At 33.2% G+C, this 20,536-nt stretch overlaps 1 protein-coding gene across 4 annotated transcripts in view; it reads right to left on the reverse strand.

Annotated features, from left to right (window-relative positions):
• Positions 1–20,536, reverse strand: part of LOC127902566 (putative disease resistance RPP13-like protein 1) — a 92,522-nt gene that overhangs the window by 42,340 nt on the left and 29,646 nt on the right. The gene's annotated exons all lie outside the window — the stretch shown is intronic.

The raw sequence follows: 20,536 nt of genomic DNA on the forward strand, positions 1-20,536 counted from the left end.
AGAATAACGAGCGCGAATGGAGGGAAGGCCTGAGTTCAGGAGGGGCCTATAAAAAGGTAGCCAACGAAGGTAAAAGGGTTAGAATTTTTTAGATTAGAACTGAGAAAAGAAGAGAGAGCTCTACAGAATTGATACACCATAAGATTTGTGGCTAGCATTCCCAGGAACACAAAAACCTTCATTTCTAACTTGAGCGTCGGAGGGTTTATGCCGGGCAAACAACCGTCGTGCTCTGACCTGTTTCTATGTACGTAGGGACTTCTGGAGAAGAAGCCTTACGAGGAGAGATCCTGATGGTAATAGAGTTGATCGAGCAGAGATCCTGGTCATGGTAGGAAGGGTAACCAGAACCTCGCATCAATAGTCTCTTCATCAAGTTTTGCTGCTAGATCAGCAGCTTCAGGAGTTGAATTACAGTCATCAGTATCCCCACATGCTGACATGATAGCCCTGCATTTGATTCATTGATTTATTGAAGATATAAGAGTTGATTTCAAAGCAATTATCACCTAATCGAACACAAAGCCATGAGTTATTATACTTAAATGAAAGCAAACATCAACCTCAGGATCACATTGCAGTTGTTAATAAACACCAAAGCGTCTGGATGATTAACATTGAATGCTTCTCCTACTGATTGCTCATTCTCTATAGCCCAGTTGGTTATCGACAGTTCGACACACCTTTAGTTGCATATTTGTCAGTCACAATAGACCTAAATCGGTTTACTTGCTCACGGAACTTTGAAAGTTACCTGCTTGCTGTAGGCCATCAAATAAGCCACCACAACCTGCGAAATTATCTAATGTGGCTAAGCAATTCTTAGATATTCAGATTTTACTCCATTCAATAAAAAATGATATCTACTAGTTTAAAAAAAAACTAGTAGTATAAGACAAAGGAAAAAAAGAACACGTAAAATGTTTAGATTTTACTCCATTCAATAAAAAAAGAAATATTTAGATCGGTTCCTAGAGCATACTTACTTCTCTAATGTCAGAGTAGTATGCTTTCTCCTCTGATATGATGATGAGCTACGTAGACATAATCATGAACATGGCAGTAGATGGTACTCCGTTCCTTTGAGAGTGAACCATTTCTGTTCAAATTTACCTTGAAAACGTCCTTCTTCCTCTCGGTTTCCTTTATTTTACAAGAATGGCAAGCTCCTGTTCCAAGTCCCATGGTATCTTTTTGAAGCTTAAAGAAAGCACCTCTCTCAGGCCAGTACAAGCTTTTACAATAATATTCCATGGGGAATTGATCAATTCTTCTATCCTCTGCTCTTTCACGAACAATTTTGTCCTTGCAAGCATTAGTATTCCGATGTTGATGCCCCCAAAGAATCAATAAGATTTCAACTGCCACAACTTCTTTAACATCTTCCAGTTCAATTTCCAAGCAATCATTTGTCAAAAAAACCTCATTAGAATCTGCAGTTTTATTACAAGAAACGTTTCAGAGCCTCTTAGCATGTGTCTGCCATGAACCATCTTTCTTGAATCTGACTTTTCAAACATAAACTCTACAAAATATATTAAAGGCAAATGATCTGAATCTGCAGTTTCAACCAGCACGCAACCACCAACATTAACCACATTGCCACAAACAATGGCACGTTTGTAAAGAGACTCACTCAAACATGTTTTTCTTATTAACTCCCCATCCCATTTCGTAGCCTTCGAAGAGCAAGGTGGCTTAACACTTTTCGCAGATAAACAAAATTTCTCCATATTCTTATCAACTTGCATCTGTTCCACTTTAATGTCTTCGGGATATTCCTCACTATTTTCTCCATGTTCTGCATCGAGTTCTTCATCCACTTTCACTTCACGGCTATATGCCTCTTTGAATCTTCAGGCAAATAATTTGAGTAAAACTCTTCCCAAATCCTCTTTATCAATCTCGTGGTTGTTGCTTGCATTACCTTTTTTTTTATACTCTCATATTTGAATTTATTTCCTTCTTCAGCACCACATTTTTTTTCACTAAAGACCTGGTGTGGCGTCTTTCCTCCATTTTTTCAAAAAGACCAGACACAAATGCACACTTGCTGATCCTTTTACTAGGAAGCTCTGCAAATTGTTGGAGTATGATATGTCCATGAACCACCACATACCTTTCAACTTCTGTGGGATTGGAAGAAATATAAGCAGGATTAGTCTTACTGAACTTGGACACTTTTTTTATTACATCTACAAAACGAGAGTCGAGATGCTCAACTCTGATTGTCCAACATTGTAATGAGGGCAATAGCAAGCCTCGCAGTTTTTAGAACTGGTTTGTACCACGTTGCATACTGCTTTAATGGCCTTCCAAGCCTATACCTAAAAACAAAATCGCAAATTTGATAAGAACTAACACTGACAGAAGATAAAGAGGACAAAAAGGCAAGCTTAAGCACTAGTACCACCACCAAACCTCTTGGTAGTATATGGATATTGATGTATACCAGGAAATATCTGTCCGAACTGATATGGAAATGAACGAGTATCCAAATTCGATCATCCATTCCTGTATTGCACTCAAATATACTGGTAGTCCCCCAACATTCTCTGCCACAGATGAAGACTGATCAAAATTAGCATCAACACATAATCCACTTGAATCACCAGTTGTCATAATCCCAGATCCAAAGATGGTAATATCATTATCATCACATGGTTTCATTGGGAGGAGCTCTAAAGAAATCAACCGCGAATCTAAGTTGTGAAGTGACCAATTGTAAAGCATTCTTCGAGGAAGCTCGTCAGGATTAATTGCATCAAAGATTAAATACTCATCATTTTCCTCCTCATTGGGCTTGTAATATGCAGGCAGAGGATAGTCATCAACAATTTCATCCTCATTGATTTTACAGCAGAACTTGCTTGATGAAGCAACTCTCCTCTGAGTTTTATTATGTTTCGTTGATTGCCAATTCTCCTCTTCCTACAACAGCCTTGCCAATTTCATATCTTTATCTTCTTCACCTCCAGAAGCAGATGAACTAGACTGATTATTTTGCACTTCTTCACCAATTCTCATACCTGTATTTATGAGACTGCTGGATGCACTGGTTTCCAGAGTAATTAAACTCCCTTGCTTCTTAGTTTCATCCAGCAATGCAAGGAGCACAGGCAAGTTCTCAAAGATCTGATCATTTTTCTTGGATGTCTCATCTAAACCGATGAGTTGATTATATATGAATTCACCCTGTGAGATTATAAATTCCTTCATAGGTGTCCTGTGAGGAAAATTCTTGCTATCACTCATGGAACGAACAACTCCTGCAAGCAATTCATCGACAGTCTGATCAGGGTTCCCTCCACAAGTCCTTGAAAGTTTTATAGACCTCCACAGAGGCACAAGCCTTTTCATAGAAAAGGTTATATAGCATTTTATAACTATTAGCAGGTTTAACACAATTATAGTCTACAGTGACAGTTGAAATCCAAAATACCGGTGAGCCTTCCTCATATCCAGATATTGCCCAAGATTCAACTCGTCCGAAATCTTCACATCTAACACCTCTTTTATAACATCCCAAAACTAACACGTGTGGAGCACGTGAAGAAGGAGGTTACTTACAAATCATAATCCTTATTCATAAATTCCAAATTGAAATACCTCAAATTCTTATTCAATTATATCCACAAATTCAAACGTCCAACACTAAATAAGCTCTCACAAAACATAACAATAACAAAAGTCTCAAACTCTAAATTACAAGTTCATAACGAAAATAAACTAAATAGAAACATGAGTCTATTCCTTTTCTTATTCAAATGGCAAACGGAAATGAAAATTACTAACTCCAAAGCTAAGCGCACCTCTCAAAAGAAACTTAATATGCAAAAAGTAATGACGAGGGGTGAGCCGTCAACTCGGTAAGTAAAACCATTCCTAACACACTATGCCTATCGATACTAAAAATATTGCAAGCCTTCTTTTGTTTAAAACATATATCATAATCCATAAATTTCATAAAACGATATATCACGATAACATAACATAAATTCTTAATAATTTAGAAAATTCAAAAGCATATTTACTTACGAAGCAAATCATATAATATTAGGGATGTCAATGGGGCGGGTTCGGGTGGGGATCATGATCCCCGAACCCGAACCCGAACCCGATTTAGAAGCAATCCCCCGAACCCGCCCCATACCCGAAAAATTCTAATGGGGAATTGTTTGGGTATATCCCCGAAAATCCCCGAATTGAGCGGGGATTAAAACGGGGACCCGATCCCCATTTTTTAAATAAATATTTCAGTTTTCTTTTTTTTAAATAATAATAATTCTAACAACCTCCATATTTAGAAATAAAATTACAAATAATCAAATTTCATATTAGAAATAAAATTACAAGTGATCAAATTTTAACAACCTCCACATAAATAAAAACATAATAATTTTAAGCCTTCAACATAATTACAAATGATTAAATTTTATACGACAAATCAAAATAATTTTAAGTTTTCAACATAAACTTGTAGCCATCACCATTGATGCACATTCTAAGATTCTTCATAAACCTATCACAACATAAACAAAAAAAATTAATAAAAACATGTTTTAACAATTCAACTTAATAAATACTTGACAAGATAATATAAACTAAAACTATATACCTCTATAGCCTCTACATCTGTTTCAATCTCTAGCTCCTCATCAAGAATCTTGGCATATGCTGGAGAGGTCGATGCCACAACTACTTAAAAAATATAAATATAAATATCAAGTTAATTATTAGTTAATTTAAATAAATAAAAATACAAAAATTAAAATGCAAACTATATACCTCCACAAAGAGCACGTATCCAACTTTGACTACACATCAAAGCCTCTAATGTGCTTGGATGAAGTCTATTGCGATATGGGCTTACAAATCGACCGCCAGTGCTGAAAGCAGATTCAGAAGCAACAGTGGTAACTGGAATAGCCAAAATATCTCTTGCAATTTGAGACAATATAGGATAGTTACCACCATTCACCTTCCACCAAGCTAAAACATCAAATTCTTCCTCAACATTAAATGGTACTAACTTTTCACCCAAATAAGTGTCTAGTTCATCCTTTACTTCCTCATTACCAACATTAACAAAACTAGTAAACCCCAAAATCCATTCAGTTGAACCCTTATAGGAACCCGAACTCGGCATAGAATGCGAAGTACTTAAAGAACTAGAACTATATCCAGGAGAACTAGCAGCTGATGCATATCTAGCTTTGTACTCTTTCACTATACTTTGACAATCACCATACACTATCTGGACACGAGAAGTAGCATCATCCCCATAAATCATGGAAAAGTAATATTCAACCAACCTAATTTTGAACCTAGGATCAAAGATACATGCAATAGACAGTATTCCACTCATGTCATGCCAATACTTATCAAACTTTTCAATCATTTTCTGTGCCATGATTCTAAATTCATCATACCTAGGAGTTGAAACCCATTCATTCAGGCAAAATCTAATATCACACACATGGCGCAGAAATAGATTAGATGTTGGATAACTAGTACCAGAAAATAATGTTGTACAATCATAAAAACATTTCAAATTATTTTCTAAGGCACTAGCCAATTACCAATCATGCTCACTAGGCAAACACTTATATTGTCCATCAATATTCTTCAATCGACAAAAAACGTTCTTATAATGTAATGCAGAGCATATCATGAGATAAGTAGAATTCCACCTAGTTGGAAAATCTTGTACTAGTTTTCTACCAGAAGTAATGCCTAATTTACCTGCATTCTCATCAAATGTCGATTTCCTTTTAGTTGATCCTGACCAAAAAATAACACTCTCACGAATGTTTTCAATTAGATCACCAATCACACTTAAACCATCCTTTACAATCAAATTTAGAATGTGGGCACAACAACGAACATGAAGCTTTTGTCCACCCAAAATGAGATCATTTTTATCTAGTGCCAACAACATAAAATCAATCATACGATCATTAGTAGCAGCATTGTCAACAGTTATGGAGGATAACTTACGCTCAATGTTGAACTCCAATAACGAACCCATCAGCTTATCACAAAGCACTTGGCCTGTGTGAGAACCAGGCACTTCCAAAAAACTAAAAAAAAAAAAGATCATTAACAATTAAAAAAAAATCAGATTGATCACTAATAATTAAAAAAAATCAGATTGATCATTAACAATTAAAAAAAAATCAGATTGGTCACTAATAATTAAAAAAATCATAACAGTAAGAATTTTACCTCAAAAGTATGCTCCGTAATGCCCAAGCATCGTCAATAAAGTGTGCAGTGATTGCCATATATGCTTTTGTTTGATTTTCTGCAGTCCACATATCAGTTGTAATGGCAATTCTACCTTGAGTTTGCTCCAATACACTAAGATATTTGGCCCTTTCACACTCATACATGTCTAAAATCTCCTTCTTGATAGTATTTCGAGACACCTGCTTCCACAATTGATTCAAAGAAGACATAACATCCCTCAGACCCTGATGCTCTACAATGCTCAGAGGGTACTCATGCATGACAATAGCACGTGCCATTTTTCTCCTCGTAACATCAGGATCAAAATGAGTTTCTACTGCAGTCTTCCCTTTTTCACCAGCAGCTTTCTTTGCCAGTGGGAATTCTGTGGCCTCTATTTCCTTTTTCACTTGACATGTCTTCAAATGATCGTGCAAGTGCTTTGTTCCATCACTACTCCTTGCTACCAATGCATTTTTACAATAATTGCAGACAGCCTTATCAATCCTGTTAATTTTTTTCTTCTCGAAATGCTCCCACACAATTGACCTCAACCTTCCTTTTCGTCGCAACCCACCATGAGTAACACTAGCGGCTGATTCACCTTGAGTATGATTGCCTTCATCATCCATTAAGTGTGGTGTGGGCACAGAACTTGACATATTAAATGTTGAACCTACAATCAAGCCAATAAGCAAAATTTTAAAATGAAAATAAAACTAGCATTTTACTAGAAGCAAACAATTAAGAACTATGCAGATACAAAACATTAAATCTGATTTTACCATGTACTGGATTTAAAACCAACTAGTACTAAGATATTTAAAGATAAAATACAAATACTCGCTTATTCTTTGGCTGCAACGAACATTTACTAATTAAGCATCTATAATTTCTAGTTATATTTAATGGTTAATGATGCTTAATTGACTTACAGAATGCCAAAGGTAATATAAAAACTAAATTCTGGAAGTTATTAAATTTCTCCTAAAAAATATGACCTGAACTAAAAGCAAGAGCAAAATCTGTACCCCCAGATGTGAAAACCAATAATATTTCAGAAAGCAGGAGGGCTTTGGTTCTGAACAAACCCAAATCAGCAGAAGGGGCAGTGGGATCCCATAAAGAATGTCAAAGGAAATATTATTACCCAAGTTTGTCAATACCTCAATTTATTATTCTGCTCAACAAAAGTAAATTAATTAATTAAAATAATAAATAAAAAATGTCCTCTTGGATGTTTCAGCAAACTAAAATAGAACTAGTTAAATTCCTTCAGCTTCGAAACTAGCTAGCTAAAGGAAAATGTTAAGAATAATGCAAAAACAAGAATAAAAGAAAAGAAAAGCAAGCGGCCAAAAGAAAAGAAAAGCAAGCGGCCAATATGCAAGCAAGCAATTAAACCCTGGAAATTTAACACAGAGCTAAAAGAAAATCATGACTACCCAAGCTATAAACCAATTAAACCCTTAAAGTTTCAGTTGATAGCATAGGCAAACTAATAAAGCTAATATTACTGACAAACAAATTGCAGCCAGTATCCAAAGGAAGTGCTAAAAATGACAATCAAATGCAACTCAATGACTCATTACTGACAAACAAGCACGCATAGAGACACCCAAATCAATGAAACCAGATGCAATTCGAAATAAATAAACAAAGAAAGAAAAGTAGAAAAGGCAAAAACCTTGTTGCAAGAGAACCAACAGGTGCAGCTGAGTGTTGGTCGGTGACGACGAACGGTGGCGGCTGACCAGCTGTTAGCGATGACGGTAGCTCACGAACTGTTAGGGTTTCTTTTGGGGGAAAAAATTTGATTCGATGGCATTACAATTTCTAATTTCAAAGTTTAAAATATTAGATTTTTTTTTGTTTTTATTTTCGGGTTGAGTTAGGGGATCCAGAAAATCTCTAAACCCAAACCCAAAACGTTTTGGGGTTTTAGACCCATACCCAAATAGACCCGAATTTACTTTTAGACTTTTTTGGGGCCCCATACCCGCCCCAAATTAATCGGGGCCCCGCGGGTTTGGAGCCCCGTGGGTATTGTTGCCAACTCTATATAATACATATACAGAAAACAAAAGATTATCTCATGTCACATAGTGTCACCTATAGTCCCGGTGACCCGACCAGAAACAGAATCAGAATATCGTGTGCACACTCAGAACAGAAACCTAGTACTAGTCTAGACAGATATATCGTATATTACGATCAGAATCAGAATAAAAATAACTATGGACAATTAGTCAAAACATTAGGAATCCCATACAATCATCAATAATTGAAATCAAACATGGCTACAAAACATTCGTATCATATTCATAAAAGTCCATATCAATAATTTAGGCTTGCATAATATTTTAAAGATAAAATCATAAAAGGTTTTCATGTCATAAAATCATTTACATATTAAAAAGAATATAGGTTTGAAAACATTTACATAAAACTAATTTTGTTATCAAAATCAATTAATCCTTTAAGTAGTATAAAAATATTTATACTTATAATAATAATATCAAAATACTTATACATATCTAGTATACTAGGAATGAAGTTACTTACGAAAGCAAATCATATATCACATTCACAGAAAAACAAAAGGTTAGTTCATGTCACATAGTGTCACCTATAGTCCCGGTGACCCGGCCAGAAACAGAATCAGAATCAGAATATCATGTGCACACTCGGAACAGAAATCTAATACTGGTCTAGAACATACATATATCGTATTATACGATCAGAATCAGAATCAGAATAACTACAGACAATGAGCCAAAACATAATGACTTATACGTGGCACTTTGCACTATTTGTGGCACTTTGCGACGCTTTGGCCTTCAAGAAGTGGTCCCCATATAGTCCCAAGAGGTGACCCCCGTACAATCACAAAGAATTGAAAACATTCATAAGCACAAAAACATTCGCATCAGTTTCATAAATGTCCATAACAACAATTTAGGCTTGCAAAATATTTTATAAATAAAATCATAAAAGTAGGCATGTAACAAAATAACTTACATATTTAAAAAGCATTTATAAAACACTTTGTTCAAAAGAATTTAGGTTTGAAAACATTTTCATAAAACTAATTTTGTTATGAAAATCCATTAATTTTCTAAGTAGTATAAAAACATTTATACTTATAATAATAATATATTTATACATATTCAGTATACTAGGAATGAAGTTACTTACCTCGACTAAAAAATTTGAATTAACACGCCTCTAAACCTCTAAGTGCCGCAATCACCTCCAACACCAATTGCTTTGATTCTCTTCTAAATAAAGGCTTGAATCCTAGGGTTTGGGTAAGAGCGTAATGAGCAGCAGGGAAGAAAAGAAACGTCGTGGATTTAGGGTTATGGAAGGGGGAAAATATGAATTTATAGGGAGTCTTAAGTAACCCTATTGAATTTGAAAAAATAATCCTTTTCCAAAATTATCTCATAATTAACCCTTATTTATAATTTAATATCCCTTTTTAATAAGGGTTATAGGCCACGCATGATTCCTAATGAAAGCCCAATTTCCATAATTTAATGTTATGGAAATTTGTGGCGTTACATCTTTCTTTATGTCTTCCACAACATTTTTCAAGAGACAAAATAAGACCTGAAACGAACAAGTTTCCAACTTCCAACATTTCAACAGACTTTAGGTTTCCACAAGAATCATGAAAAGCAAATTCTGTTAGCCTTCGATTTGGTCTACAGTCATCCTTTCCAGCGGTCAAGCTTATTGCAACCTCTTCATTTTCTGCAACAACTTCCCTTGTGCTTTCCACAAAAGATGCACTTCGAGAGAAGGAAAGAGATTTTTCCATGATATCCATACATGCAGCAGCTCTCTTTGGCATTTTCCAAGAATTGGATGCTTTTTCACTATTTTTATGTCTACTTCTCTTATTGTTTTCCGGTCGTCTCAGACTTCTCGTCTATAGTATTAACTTCAATGACAGAAGGTTGCTTTCCCTTGGCTATTTTTTCCATATCTAGAAATAAGTATAAAATTAAAAACAGGAATAAAAGCAGATACTATTAAACTCCATGGTTACTTTGGTATATGAGGAAATAAAATGACCAAAAAGGTACTCTAATAGAATAAATAAGGAAACGATCGAGTTTGGGAGCGAAAATTAATCATCTATTTTCTTTTGATGTGGATAAATAAATGGAAAAGGTAAGCTCACTCAAGTCAATAAAGACTAAAGCATGGGGTAACAACATTCAGAATCTACAGTAAGGTATTGACATTCAGAATCTATTGTCACAAATAAAAAGACATTTAAACAATCAGAAAAGTGAGCAACTTAAGGACGACACTTGTTACATATGCCAAATGTGGTAGTCTGGGCATTCAAAAGTAATGAAGCAATCTTTAAATTAATGCATGTCCAGAACACTATGGAGCAAGCTGCTGAGGATTCATCGTGCTTTATTACAGAATGTCCTTAATGGTGTTATTACTTTCTTCACATGAACTTTTGATAACTATTTTGCCCGAATTAACACAACTAAATGTAAATGACCTACCAAAACTATTTTACAAGTTGAAGCAAATTCCAAAATTAGATATATACATGGCTATATTCTTCGTATACCACTGACCAAAAATATTAGAAAACCATAGATGCTATCAGTAATTAGAACCCAAAAAAAAAAAAAGATTCTAGAAAACGGAACAGCTAACTAATAAGTATTACAGACCTGTATTTATGAAATTGCTTGATACAGTTGTTTCCGGAGCCAGTAAACTCCCTTGCTTCTTAGTTTCATCCAGCAGTGCACGGAGCACAGGCAAGTTCTCAAATATCTAATCATTTTTCTTGGATGTTTCATCTAAACCAATGAGCTGATTATATATGAACTCACCCTGTGAGATTATAAATTCCCTCATAGATGTCCTGTGAGGAAAATTCTTGCCATCACTCATGGAACGAACAACTCCTGCAAGAAGTTCATTCAAAGTCAGATCAGGGTTCCCTCCACAGGTTCTTGACAATTTCCTATAGACCTCGACAGAGGCATGAGCTTTTTCAATGAAAAGGTAATATAGCATTTTATAATTATTCGCAGGTTTAATACAATCATAATCTGCTGTGAGTGTTGAGATCCAAAATACTGGTAAGCCTTCCTCATATCCAGATATTGCCCAAGATTCAAATCGACCAAAATCTTTACATCTAACGCCTTTTTCCTTCTGCCTTCCACCACATTTTTCAAGAGGCAATATAAGACCTGAAACAAACAAGTAACCAACTTCCAACATTTCAACAGACTTTAGGTTTCCACAAGCATCATGAAAGGCAAAGTCTGTTAGCCTTCGATTCGGTCGAATGTCATCCTTCCCAGCAGTCAAGTATATAGCAGCCTTCTCATCTTTCACAACATCCTCCCATCTGTTTTCAACAAGAGATGCCTTTCTGGACAAGCGAAGAGATTTCTCTTTAAAATCTGAACATGCAGCAGCTCTCTTTGGCACCAACTCAGCTTGTTATTCTCATGGGGCTGTTTATATCTTTGGGGTATGCATGATTTCCAAAACTATCAACTATGAATTATATGTTTCATAATTTAGTTGTTGCTTTCTCGATGTTGTATGCTTATTTATTTATTTATTGTTCATTTATTAGTCTATGGTTATTTTTGGTTAGTTCTAGTATTTTGATAAATTCGCCTGGTCGGTTTATTTCACTAACCATTAATGAGAAAATCCGCCAAGTGATCCTCAAACTCTTCTACACAATTATAATAATTTCAGTTTTATATATACAAAAATGAACAGCTCTCAAACATTGTTTGATAATGACAAATTTGATGCTTGTACTTTAATGTTATTATCATTAAAGTAATGAGGAACGACATATATTCTCTCTAAACAGTAAATTCGGAAATTCAGAACAGATTCGGTAACATGTGGCATTCTACATTCTTGCAATGCCATTTCTTGTTATGGCAGCAGCATTTTTTATCATCGTTTCTAGAGAGAATGAAGAGAGAGAGAAAGTATCATCTTATTCCTTGTTAGTTTCTCCGTGTGAGCTCTGTAAAATTACTTTGATTCATAAATAAAACTCATTTTGGTCGATTCTCCCTTGGATGTAAGTTGTGCCTCATTGCACAGCTGAACCACGTAAACAGTGCTGGTTTCTGTGTGTGATTGTTTGTTAATCTTGCTTGTTTCTTTTTTCCTAATGGCTGAAATCTTGCTTTAAGTTCTCAAGTCATCTATTGAGTTCATCGAGGTCATTCAATTATTCATATGTAGCTAGTTTGATCTTGAACAGGGTCTTGGGCAGTGTTTTGATGGCTTGATTAGCGGCTATCTTGACAGTACAATTGGTATCAGAACTAGTTCTCCAGATCGAGATCCAAGTATGGCTACATCAAAGATTGATCTCAAGAAGTTCAATGGAAAGAATGACTTTAATATACAAAACTTGTATCTAATGGTTTACATTTGGAGATGATGTAATAAAGTGCTGTTGATAAATTCACCTGGTCGGTTTACTACTTCACTAACCATTAATGAGCAAATCCTCCCAGTGACCCTCAAACTCTTCTACGCAATTATAATAATTTCAGTTTTATATATACAAAAATAAACAGCTCTCAAATATATTATTTGATAATGACAAAAACAACAATTCACTCCAATAAATCTCGTAATAAATACATGGTCTATATTGCAAGTCTTTTTAGGACTCATTCAAAAAGAAAACTTAGGGAATGGCATTGCAAGAATATGGAATCAGAATAACATTGATACAAAGAGAAAAAAAGGGGATGGTCGGATTGATTTGTTTGCAAAATTATTGGTGCAGGGGTCTACTTGTTTTTGTTTCACTTTATTAATTAATTAGCAAAGCAAACATGTAATCATTTGAAAAAGGATCACTGGTACCCGCTTACGAAAGATGAATTTGTAAGACATTAATTTAGATGAAAATGTGGCGTTATTAAGTTATGAGTTCATTAACTTGAGGTATTAATATTTACTAATGATGGTGATTAATTTATTTAACTTGTCATGGTCTTCAATTAAGAATGAAGTGCAATCAATTTATGGAAAAAATAATTATTTTTTTACTTTTTAAGATTTTAATTCTTAGGATTTCATTTCGCTCTTTTTCGATTATTGACGTTGTTGAAGAGGGCAATAAAAGCCTGCTGAATTTCATCAAAGGCTTGCATCTCATCTCACAAATTGGCAATATTGATTGGCATCTTTATAAGCGCAGGCATGATGAATTTATCACTTCCTTCATATTGATGGCCATAAATTTCAACTGTACTTTATTTTTGAGGCACAATCTAACTTAACAAAAATAGTATTCAAATTGTCACAATTTTTTTTAAAAAAATGAAAATTCATATACAGTAGTTATTTTTTCTTTTTCTTTACTCCAACTTTTATTAAAAAGTTAAATACAAATCCCGAAGAATCCGCTATATAATCTGATAGAATCTAGAAAACGGAGGTACATGCATGGCAATATCATTACTTTGTACGACTGGATTATTTTTACAAATTTTTTTCCAAAGAAACTAATAAAATTTATTATTTAATAAAAAGTCAAATACAAATCCCGAAGAATCCGCTGTATAATCTGACAGAATTTGGAAAACGAATGCACATGCATGGCAATATCATTACTTTGTACGACTGGATTATTTTTACAAAATTTTATCCAATCCCTTGTTTGATGCCTGTAAATCAATATTTAAATGTACAGTTATTTTGTTATGTTATTTGATTTTAACTATTAATGTGAATATTGGAATATATATTTATATTGAACTAATAAAATAATTGTATAAAAACATTTGAATAAACTTAATTATGAATTATGAATTCATGATGTAAGGTAGCGTTTGTTTTTTAATCTAAAATCTTAGTGAGTCTGAATTTAGCTAAAATCTGAATATATTTGAATTGCATATGTCTAAATGGCATGTTTGTTTTCTCTTTTTTGATGTCTGAATGTAAGTGACATCTTTTTTTTATAAATAAAAAAAGTCTGAAATATGATTATTTAACATTTATGTTCTTGTAAGAATTATTTATACTTATTATAAATTTTAAGATTTAAATATGTGCACGTTACAATTAAAATCAAAGATATGTAGAATTGAGTAATTGATCTTTAAATAAAAATATTATTATATTACTCCAAATACAAAATTGAATCAAACTTATTATACTTTAAAATTAAAATTTAATTTTATAATTTACATCATCTTTTTTACCATTTAAGATTGTAAAAGCCCATTCGCCCAAACCTAGTCTTAATTAGCTGTACATAAGTGTAAAGGCCCATATGTTCTTAAGAAGTGTTGAGAGTTTTCTTAGACCCATAAGTGAATGGATATGTGTAATGCCCTCAACTTCAAGCCAGAGTTATAACTAATGGCAGATCTGTGTAATCCTTTTAAAACCGTTCTCTAATTATATTAAAAGACAAAATAAATCTAATTAAATTCTTATATTTCTCTCTCTATAAGTTTCTTTTTTTAATGAGAAAAAGACATCTACACCCCTAAGGTTTGGAAAAATGATCATCAACACCCCTATGTTTTCAAAGGTGGACACCAAGACTCCCTTTGATGATTATACTCTTTATCTCTATTATTTCAAAAGAATTAACTCTAATATTTTACAATAAATAGAAATATGATATTAAAATAAATGTAATAATACGTACATTTTAAAATAATTTCAATTTTTAAACAATATTTTAATATTTTATAATTTATTAGATATATTTTACTATATTAAAGTAAATTTTATGATAAATAGAATCATAATATTAAAATAAATGTATTAAAAATTTAAATTATATTGAATATTATGTAAAATAATAATTTTAACAATATTAGTATGTGAGAATGTTTTTAATTGTAGAACGTATTTAATGCAAATATTTATTTAAAATCTCTACAATAAAAAAGATATTATTAAAATAAATATGATAAATTACATATTGAAATATTAAATATTTTAATATTTCTAGTCTACTACATAGATTATACTATTTATATGGTATTTGTATTTGCTAAAAATTTTAAAGTCAAATTTTTAGAATAATAGAGATAAGGGATATAATGGCCAAAAGAAGGTCATGGTGTCCCTCCTTGAAAACTTAAGGGTGTTGGTGACCATTTCCCCAAATCTTGGGGGTTTAGATGTTCTTTTTCCTTTTCGAAATCATTAGCCCCACACAACTACACCAAACAACCAAAATTTTGTGGGATCTGTAGTTCAGGCAGAAGCGGCCGGCCGAATGCTTCCAGCAACTCAGGCAGATAGAACCTTGGTTGATTTGTTTTTCTTCATTTGAAATTCTACCTAACGGCTATCCTTTTAATTGGTTTAAATTCTTCTTTTTTCTTTGAGTTGTTGATTTATAGTGCCTTACATGCAAAATTCAAAATTTCGGATGATGATAATCTTGTTTTAGAAGAGATTTCTAGTTATGCTAGCAGCATTCTTGATCGTGGCATCACAAGCACATGCTCTGGTTTGCTTAGTTTGCCTTTTGTCTCTGATATTTTCTTGGCATTGTGGGATATTGTTTCTTTCTTTTTTTTTTTTTTTTGTTATAGGATTCGGAGATATTGTATATGTATGACGATGATATAATAATGTGCTTTTGATAAATTCACCTGGTCGGTTTACTTCACCAACCATTAATGAGCAAATCCTCCCAGTGACCCTCAAACTCTTCAACACAATTATAATAATTTCAGTTTTATATATACAAAAATGAACAGCTCTTAAATATATTATTTGATAATGACAAACACAACAACTCACTCCAATAAATCTCGTAATAAAGAAATGGTCTATATTGCAAGTCTTTTTAGGACGCATTCAAAAAGAAAACATAAGGAATGGCGTTGCAAGAATATGGAATCAGAATAACAGTGATACAAAGAGAAAAAAAGGGGATGGTCGGATTGCTTTGTTTGCAAAATTATTGATGCGGGGGTCTACTTGCTTTTAATTCACTTTATTAATTAATTAGCGAACCAAACATGTAATCATTTAAAAAAGGATCACTGGCCCTAGCTTACAAAAGATGAATTTGTAAGACATATTAGTTTTGATGAAAATGTAGTGTTATTAAGTTATGAATTCATTAACTTAGAGGTATTAATATTTACTAATGATGGTGATTAATTTATTTAACTTGGTGATTAATTATTTAACTTGTCATAGTCTTCAATTAACAATGAAGTGAAATCAATTTATGGAAAAAAATAATAAGTTTTTTACTTTTTAAGATTTTAATTCTTAGGATTTCATTTTGCTCTTTTTCGATTATTGACGTTGTCGAAGAGGGTAATAAAAGCTTGTGGAATTTCATTAAAGGCTTGTATCTCATCTCACAAATTGGCAATATCGATTGGCTTCTTTATAGGTGAAGCCATCACGAATTTATCACTTCTTTCATATTGATACCCATAAATTTCAACCTTATTTTATCTTTGATGCACAATCTAACTTAACAAAAATAGTATTCAAATTGTCACAAAATGTTTTTTTTTTTAAAAAAATCATATACAATAGTTAATTTTTCTTCTTCAAGTTTTGTATGAAACACTAATCTTGCTCTGTACTTTGGAGTATTTTAATAATTGATGTTAAGATTTGCTAATGTAAAGAAAGAAAAAGAGAACCAATTTGGAAAAGTGAATACTTATAGTGAAAGAGAACCAATTTGGAAAAGTGAATACTTAGTAGTGGGAGTTCTATCCTTTGGGGTTTAATTAATGTTTGATGTTGTTTCTGTTGGCCTCAGCTAGTTGTTAAGATTTCATACCTTTTGTTGGTTTTTCATAACTGTGACCTAAAGCTTAATGTATACTTTGATAATTACATAATCGGTTTCTTGCTGATACTTGGCTTTAATTTATAAACCTGAGGCTCTTTTGGGAGTTGGGAAGATTTACGAAAGAGGAGTTTCTGATTATCTGGTTTGTTCTCTTTATGCCTACAGAAGTTGAATTCACTCTATGCATGAATTTATGATTCTTTTAGAAAGATTTTATTCTTGAGAAAGATTTGATGAAATTGAAGCATTATAGTAAAGCGTACCACTGGTAAGCTTGATTCACTTTTTTTCATTTACTACCAAGAGGTGCCAACAGTTCATGATGCACAAAAAGAGGTGGGGAAAAAAAGAAATCTTCTTGCTAGATACATAAATTTAATATTTGAATCATTTTCAACCAAAGAAATGTGCTGAAGAGCACCATTTTCGTTTATATCAAAGTTCAATTGCATCTTATATCATCTGTTTCCATCTCCTTTGTGGTAAATAAAGTCCTTGGTGATGACAATAAGAATCACAGAAGAAGTTAATTTCTTATCTGGAGATTTTCATCATAGTAGTTCATTGAAAGTGAAGGCAGCTGAGTACTCCTTTTTCTGATGCAGTCTATCCCTCTTTGGTGTGATTATTTGAAATTTGCGCAAGAATATGATCCATCTATACGAGAATGTGCCTAATAAAATATCACAAAGGTGCCTAATACAGTGAAATTAACATATTCAGCTCATGAGATTGCCATTATATATATTGAAAAAGAAATTAATATAAGAAACTGAAATTAATTGACACTGGTTCATGATGGATTGTTAGTTGTTAATTATGATGGGAATATAATCTTGGTCTTTTAATTATCATCTAGCTAATGCATGTGCACTTTCATTTGTGTCTATCACTGAAGAATAAAGTTGCTTGATTGAACATCATATGACAGAAACTCAAAACTCAATTTCATTGCCCGAGCATACCATGCCATATGTGGCTCAAAAGTACAATTAACATTGAACGTTCAGCTAGCTAGCTCGTACTAATTAATTTATAGGATTGCTAGTTCTTTATGATTCGCTAAAAGAGAAAATATTTGACAATCACGAAAACAATAACAATTCACTCCCATAAACAACATAATAGATACATGGTCTATATTGCAAGTCTTTTTATGATTTTAATTAAAAGAGAAAATGCAACGGACATATTATATATAATTGAATGTTCTCCTTGATAATTAGTCAAAATAACGCCAATATGAATAACTAATACAATCATCATAATTATCCGATTTTCATTTTAATTATGTCCAACCATGCTAATTTAATAAAGAACACTGACTGAATACATGAGCATTTATATGTTCAACAAATTTGGCTGAGTATGAAAAATATAAGAGCTACATTTATGCTTTGTGTTATTAAGTAGGACATGACCATATTATGTTGCATTTGTCAGAAAACTGAAAATTATCGAAAAGGATCCTAAAAGAGATGTGTTGAGTTGTGAGCTTAAAAATGAGTTTTAGAAGTTCCTGACATGTCGGTGTGTATCCTTGATTGTGCATGCCCTGTCGGTTTCTGGATGAAACAGAAGAATATGACATATGTGTATTGTCTTTTACTTCCAGCAAGCACGTGATTTAAGTGAATCACATGTTCTTCACGTGATTTGACATACTTTATACGGATTTAGCAGTTGTTTTGGTCACTTATTGAAGCACGAGTTAAGCACGTGATTCAAGGTTGTTAACTGACCGTTATAAGGTGGAAAATTCTGGGTTTCTTACAACAAACCCAGAGGGCATCTGGTGAGTGGAAGCTGTTTCTAGATTCTTCATGATCTGTATATATAACACAAAACTACATGCATGTCAATTGCTTTATGTTAATATTGTTACTAATGAGGCAGCTAGTAATCCCTTTGGTGTAAATAATTAACTTTCATATGCACAATATTTAAAATAATCACCAAACAACAATTCACAAGTTACATTACACATAAACAAAATAAAACTAATCTAGCAAATTCAATCATAATAATTTGATTTTCATTTATATTAATTATTTCCAATCATGCTATTTTTTTTTTAAAAAGAACACTCCAGTGTTTATATATCCAACAGGTAAAATTTCAAAATAATATTTGCTAAAGTCTGATGAAGAGAATATACACGCACACACATATATATAACCGTACAGCAGAATGATAAATAAAAGAAAATGAAGTTTCAACAGCTGAATAATGCATTTTATTGTTTAATTAAAAAATTCGAAAACCCATTGGCCATATATACATGATAAAGACTCACTGAAGCCGAGCCATATTAATTTAAATTAATTTTCAATTGAGATTTAAATTTTGAAATTACATACACAAACACGCCCAATTTAAAAAAAAAAGTAGTAATTATAAAATATTTCAGTCATTTATTACAACATAAGGTATATGGGTTAACAAGTCCCAATATTGTCCTCCATCCTTTCTGCACTTCTCTGTTATCAACGGACAACTCCAGATCTGTAATTGCAAAAGTGAGGAAGGCAGGCCCTTCTCCGGAAAGTATTTGAGCTTGGGACATCCCCAGAGAACCAATTCAATGAGGTTTTGAAGATCAACAATTGAAGAAGATAGGCGTTCCAGATTTGGAAAATCTTCAATCCACAGAGATGTTAGAGAGGCAGGAAGAGGAAGCGCGGTCCCTAATCTTTTGTCCTCTAGTGGAAATGACACCATGTCTTCATCGCATCCACTGATTAAAAGATATCGCAGAGAGGAGAATCTGTGAAATCCCCGTCCCCGCTCAATCATCGACTTCCAAATCTCCATATTACCCCAAATATTAAGTGACTGAAGGTTGGTGGGAAGTGTTGGAAAAATAGCATAACATGCTATTTTGAGAGCACATTTTGAGTGGGTCCCACTTAACGAAAGTGGAAAATATTGTGAGGTTCGGATTCTACTCCGTTAATACTTCAATAGTATAATTTTATTTTCTCAAAATGGTGCTTGGGTGAATGAGAAATTGTCTCTCAAAGTTCACCCTTGAAGTTGGAAATTTAAAAGGAAATGAGTCTTATCCCACATGGGAAAAAGAAGCCTAGGAATTAGTGTTTAAATATAAACACTTAACCATGCATGAGTAAGAATTATGAGGATAGAGGCTCTCTCCACACGCGCGTTCTTCATTTAGTGTTTCCGATTCCTAGTTTACACTATTGTTTAAATTAGCTAACATATAATTTGTTATCTCACTGTTTTATTGTGTGTTTGTTTAACAGGAAGGCCATCTTCTTCTTCAAGGCTTGGAAGCGCACCTCCTATTGTTAAGTATTGAAGAGAACTCAGTTTGTGCAATCCCTTGGGTAAGGCCTCTAGTCTCTTACAATTAGATATCTCCAGCCTCCTGAGTTTCGCACAAGGCAATCCCCCTTCGGGAAAGGATACCAGATTTCCACAACTCTGTATAGTAATCCCTCG

Source organism: Citrus sinensis, chromosome 5 (genome assembly GCF_022201045.2).
Source record: "Citrus sinensis cultivar Valencia sweet orange chromosome 5, DVS_A1.0, whole genome shotgun sequence".
In the NCBI taxonomy this organism is placed as follows: Eukaryota; Viridiplantae; Streptophyta; class Magnoliopsida; order Sapindales; family Rutaceae; genus Citrus; species Citrus sinensis.